Raw genomic sequence first — 6,514 nt, 5'->3', positions numbered from 1 at the left:
AATTATGTTTAGTGCTCGCTCCTTAGCCAACAATTGTCCTTTACTACGTTTCACTGGAGACGGAATTTGCGGCTCTCCGATCAACAAGGATGATGAACTATGTGGTTTTACACCTGTTTCAATCTTACTTTCACTTATTAAGCAAGTATCGTTATCATGACATTCCTCGCGTGTATTGTCCGAGCAGTTGAGCGTATACAACGCAGAATGCACTAACAAACCTTGCGGAAACGTTAATATTTCGTCTGCTACTTCTTTCTCATTCTGCGAAATTGCTTTGGATCCTTTCTGAGGAAATGTCGACGTCAGCAACTGCTGTTGTAGATATAACGCAGTTTTACTTTGTTTATCGTGTCATTCAAAAATGGTTCAAATGGCTCTGAGCACTATGGGACTTAACAGCTTAGGTCATCAGTCCCCTAGAACTTAGAACTACTTAAACCTAACTATCCTAAGGACATCACACACATCCATACCCGAGGCAGGATTCGAACCTGCGACCGTAGCGGTCGCGCGGTTCCAGACTGAAGCGCCTAGAATGCCTCGGCCACTCCGGCCGGCTATCGTGTCATTGCTCTGCTTCATATCAATACCACTAGCACTGTAGTAGTGTGGTGAGTTACTCTTCGTCGACTACGCAGCTAAACTACGCTCCATAGTCTCATGCTATGCTTACGATTGGATACCTCCAGCCCCTCCCTTCCCTCCCCCCCCCCCCCCCCCCCCCCACGTTGTCATTAGCAGCCAATATTATGGTTTCATGGTGTAAACAATATGTGAAGCGTCCAATGCCGTAAACATCATTGTCCTTTTGCGATCTGGCATAGAAAGAGTTCCTTGGTAGTGCTAGTATTACAAAATTCATTCCTTCAGACTTTAGAGGTATTCAACCTGTAACTGTTACTTTTTAGAACACAGATTGAATGAGTACTCTCTCAGTCAAGAATGTTCTCTATTTTTTTCTTCAGAACTTACTTATTAGTTTTATTCCAAGTTCGTGAGTTTATTTCTTGTGTTGTAATTAAAACTATTTAATTGGTATACCGGGTGAAATTTTCGTGTAATGTAGCCTAAGGAAACGACATATCGCAAATGATCTTAGTGAAATGCAGAATAATATTACTTTTGCTGTCGAGCACCGACGGGATGACGTATGAATTTGTGGATGTTTCCATTGCCATGAGCGAACGTGAACATGTTTTTGGCATTTGTCATAAGCCTACAACGTCCGACATCATTACTCCTGGTCGACATAAAAAGGCCTTCTTTCGTTTTGCAACAAACTGATTCCTTAAAATGCCACTACATGCTAATGAAGTAGAAAATGAACTTAGCAGATGGAGAAATATAGCCAGGAATGACGGTTGCCACAAAATGGTCGTTGATGAAATTTGCAATTTCACGAAGTCTAAAGGGAATTAATTCACACAAAATAGGTGCTGAATAAAAAAAAAAATTGTCGTTTTCTTTCAATGTGCTGGTCTCATACAAACTTGCTAATCTTTTTTAAATAAATATAGTGTACACCCCCCCTCCCCCCCATGAACCACAGACCTTGCCGTTGGTGGGGAGGCTTGCGTGCCTCAGTAATACAGATGGCCGTACCGTAGGTGCAACCACAACGGAGGGGTATCTGTTGAGAGGCCAGACAAACGTGTCGTTCCTGAGGAGGGGCAGCAGCCTTTTCAGTAGTTGCAGGGGCAACAGTCTGGATGATTGGCTGATCTGGCCCTGTAACACTAACCAATGCGGCCTGCGTGCGTGCGTTGGAGCTGTTGCCGGCCCAGCGTCGAGCTGTGGCCCTCTGATAACCTGCTAGTCAGCTGCTGGGGTTCGATTTCCGCCTCGCGGGGACTGCGGTCGACGTGATGCAGTGCGGGCTGCCGTTGGCGCCTCACGCACTTGCCGCGACAGAAATTTGAAAACTAATTACTTTCTTGTCGTGAGCCGCAGAATAAGACGGGAGTGTCATCGGCATAACATTTGTGGTAGACTATCCAGACGTTAGTTGCCGTGTGAACTTTAAAGAATTTACTTTCCAAATGACACGAAAATATCTGTTATTGTACTTAACATCAGAAACCCAGTAGTGAACCCATCTTTTTGAAGGTAAATATTATTTTGAAAAGTGACGTAGTTGTACTTTAGTACGATTTCCAGTAACTCGGTAACTCCTATGACTGCCCCGAGGAAAAGTGTCTTGTGTGCTAGCAGATTATTTTTTGTTACTGTTATCGTTTCGTTTGGAGGAATGTTAGTATACATATCTGCTTCTGCTACACCAAACGAAGGGAACCGCGCATTGGCAGGGATACAGCTATGACTAACCATTGTTTTGAAATCTACAATGATCTCTTAATAGTTTCTTGAGTTTTTCTCCAGCAAATCGCTAGGTTTGCCTATAGCATTATCTGTTGGAATAGGAGCTTTGTTCTCGTGCGTTGTAATCTGTAGGCATGGAGGAGGTGTCCTTGGTTTCATTTCTTCAAGCAGCTTTCCTTTTTTACCGTTCTGAAAGGGTACAGTACCGCCCGACATTGAAAATAGGTACAACATACTTCATTATTCTTGTCAGAACAACATATTTTTTCTAATAATAACTCAATTTCAATTAATACAGCGGAGCCGGATACCAGTGTGGGAAAGAATGACAATGTATTTATTTAATTGATCACATGTGCACTCCCACAAAATAAATCCCTACATCCAGTTTGGTGAGATCTGTGAAATGAATGAATGTATGGCCGTCTGCTAACTGCAGATAGTGAATGTGAATATATGATCATCTTTGAGACGATCCTTTGGCCACCTTTGGTGGGACCAAAGAGATGAAATTTACCTGAGCTTTGAGCGCCTGAAATGTGGCTGGCCAATACGGTAGCAAGGTGCTCCCCCACTTCGGCAGAGGTGCGAGAGGACCTGAAGAACGGCCATGTTTCGGCACTCTGCCGTTGGACCTTGTGCTGTTAAGACCTGTCTTAGATGTGCTCCATAAAGACAAAAGAGTGGAGACATGGTATGCATGTGGAATATTTAAGAGTAGTTTGAAATAATAATTCCTCTATTTCAGCAACTTTTGTGGGGAGAATTAAATGTCAGGCAGGTAATATTAATGGGATCGTAGTAATCTTCGGAAGTGACCAACGGTCACAATGAAACCACGTGTAGCAATAAGTTGAAATACTTCCGTGTGCTTAAGTTAAGCTGAATTACTAGCGTGTGTACTATAAGTTGAAATATTTAAGAAATAGCGTGTGCAGGACTTGAAATTAGAGGCGAGTACTTCCATGTGGTGGGTACTGTGTGAGTCTCAATCTGTGTATGAGACAAAGGATAAAGAGAAGTACTCGTCCATGGTATCAGTTGAGGACTCGTGTGTGTGATGAATATGTTCTTAATATTACTTTGCGTGATATGTTTCCGTGTGACGCTGGATTCAAACTATAATACTTTGAGAGAGAAGCAAGGTGAGTCAGCCGTCTATCCAGCAACGCCACTTGGCTTGCATTGCACAGGAAGACGTGCATATATCTCCAGAGTTAATAGTAGGAAAGTAGAATTACGAAGTGGGGCAGTGTCGTGTGAAACTGGGATAAATATTAATTGAAGTGGGAAAGCTGAAAGTGATAATGTTGTGACTATTCCCTGTGTTGTATTCCATGTTGTAGTGTGGTGTATGCCATGTAATTTAAGTATGTGTGGTTTGCATGGGAGAGTAGCAAGGTAGTTTCAGAGGTAGTGGGTTATGCATGTTCCTTTTGTACCGCTCGGTCTGGAGGAAAGTTTCGTGATGATGGTTGTGAGAGTCAAAGTGTGAGATATAGCAAAAGATCCACCATCCTATCCAGAAAGTGCACTGTAGCGTTAAATAATTACGAGACCATAAGGTAGAGAATCACCAATGTATAGCCATGCCCACTGGGCGGAATTTCTCATGTGTTATTGTTGTAGGTTATAGAATTTGTGTGTTTAGGTTATAGAATTTATCGGAATAAATAAGATAGTGAAAAGAAAAAGATTGGTGGCCTTTTCCTTCGAATTGTATGTTGTCATGATATCCAGAATTTATAATGTGTGCGCCACTCATATTCAGTGCGATGGCCAGGTGTTGATAAAAGCCGTTAAATAAAAAAAAAAGAAAATGTGTTATTGCCAGTGCGTAGTGAACAGTCAGAGTTCTGTAAATTACCGATAGTCAGATGTGCGTTTCCGTTGCGTATTATTCATATAGGAGGATAATTTGTAACTTAATTGTGAGTACGAGAGTTCATGTTACTCGATAAATAAGAATGAATCCACTCGCTTGGCAGACCACTCATCTTGCAGGCCTGACTGCTTGATGCCACAGTATGAGCAAGGCATGTGGGTGCCTCTCAGTTCAATAGATTGCAGTTGCTATTATACCTTTCCTGGCTTCTATTTGAAGTTTATTTGTTGGATAGTCATTTCCGTAGTATAATTTTCCAAGAAAAATTTTTCGTATTTCTCAATATAATTGTCTATATACGTAACAAGCAACGTGTTCGCCTCATCTGCCATAGTGATCAAGACCTTGGCTGCTTTATTTTCCGTTATTGTCGCAAAATACAGAAAGTTCTAAACCGTTATTTGTAGGTTGATTAGCGGCTTCACTTAGAATTTTGTTGACTGATACTGTTAATCTCGCTTATTCTGTTATACTTACTTTTATACAATCTGTGCCATTTTGGAGCAAGCTAATAAGTTTTTAATTTCTTTTTCTCCAATAAAATGAAGACAGGAGAAGTTCATGCATTTATTTAAAAGAACTTGCCCGTTGTTAAAGAACTGTGGTATTGTTAATTTCTCTGTCGTAGTCTTGAAAGTTGTTTTGGATTTGATATTTCTTCATATTCGGAGGTATTTTTGATATGTTAAAACGCTGTCTGGTTTCCTTTTACTCCTAGGTGCTATCTTGCTTTACTGCGAAAGCACACCCATTTTTATGTATTCATACATTTGAACAAACTGAACTGAAGTTAAAAAATTATATTGTATCAAATGAGTGTCGAAAAAATCTGAATTTAAAACTCCATTTTTTTAAAAAGTCCATGATTTCATTCCTTATCCAAAGCATTTCATATTTTCACTGTGTTACACGAACGGTGTGGGAGCATACTTTTATCCTAAGGCTGATCTAGTTAGGGATAACCATCAACTGAAATGAGTAAACTCGAAGAGATAGATTTACTGTAGCAAACCTGGCATAGCGCAGAACATCTACACTAGTATCTAAGACTTAAGGACGAAAGTATGTTTCGCATGTTGTGTCACTGCCAAATAATATAGTTCGATGAAACAGGCCATGCACAGAACGAATTGTTACAGTATAGTGCAGAAGGTAAATGAAAAAAAAATGCACATCTAACCAATCAGTGCTATTAACGTCCACCCCCGGTAGCTGAGTGGTCAGCGCGACAGGATGTCAATCCTAAGGGCCGGGTTTGATTCCCGGCTGGGTCGGAGATTTTCTCCGCTCAGGGACTGGGTGTTGTGTTGTCCTAATCATCATCATTTCATCCCCATCTACGAGCAAGTCGCCGAAGTGGCTTCAAATCGAAAGAGTTGCACCAGGTGAACGGTCTACCCGACGGGAGGCCCTCGTCACACGACATTATTATTATTAGTGCTATTAACAAAAGGATTTTCAGCGATTATTTTGTTTCGTCAGTCTTCTACTGGTTAGATCTGCGGTCCACGCGAATTCCTCTCCTGTTCAAACTCTTCAACTCAGAGTAGCACTTGCAGTCTATGACTTCAGTTGTTTTTTGGATAAACTCCAGTCTCTGTCTCTCTCTACAGATTTTACGCTCCACAGCTCCCACTAGTACCATGTGAGCTATTCCCTGATGTCTTAACAGAGGGCCTGCCATCCTCTCCCTTATTCTTGTCAGTGTTTTCCACATATTTCTTTCCTCTCCGATTCTGCGCGGAACCTATTCATTCGTTATCCTATCAGTCCACCTAATTGTCAACATTCGCCTGTAGCACCACATCTCAAATGCTTCGATTCTCTTCTATTCCGGTTTTCTTACAGTCCATGTTTCACTACCATACAATGCTGTGCTCCAGACGTACATTCTCAGAAATTTCTTCCTCAAATTAAGGCCTATGTTTAATACTAGGAGACTTCTCTTGGCCAGGAATGCCCTTTTGTCAGTGCTAGCCTGCTTTTTGATGTCGTCCTTGCTCCGTCCGCCGTCCTAGGTAGCAGAATTTCTTCATCTATTTCAATAATGATGTTATGTTTCTCGCTGTCTTCATTTCTGATTCTTCTCATTACTTCCCTCTTTCTTCGATTTACACTCAGTCCATACTCTGTACTCATTAAACTGCCCACTCCGTTCAGCAGATATGTAATTCTTCTTCTTTTTCACGCAGGATAGCAATATCATCAGCGAATCGTATCATAGATACCCATTCACCTTGAATTTTTATCCAACTCCTGAACCTTTCGTTTATTTCTATCATTACTTCTTCGATGTATATATTGAAC

This window comes from Schistocerca piceifrons, chromosome 6 (assembly GCF_021461385.2).
Source record: "Schistocerca piceifrons isolate TAMUIC-IGC-003096 chromosome 6, iqSchPice1.1, whole genome shotgun sequence".
NCBI classification, from domain to species: Eukaryota; Metazoa; Arthropoda; class Insecta; order Orthoptera; family Acrididae; genus Schistocerca; species Schistocerca piceifrons.
The sequence above is the reverse complement of the archived record's forward strand: the minus strand, read 5'-3'. Positions refer to the sequence as shown.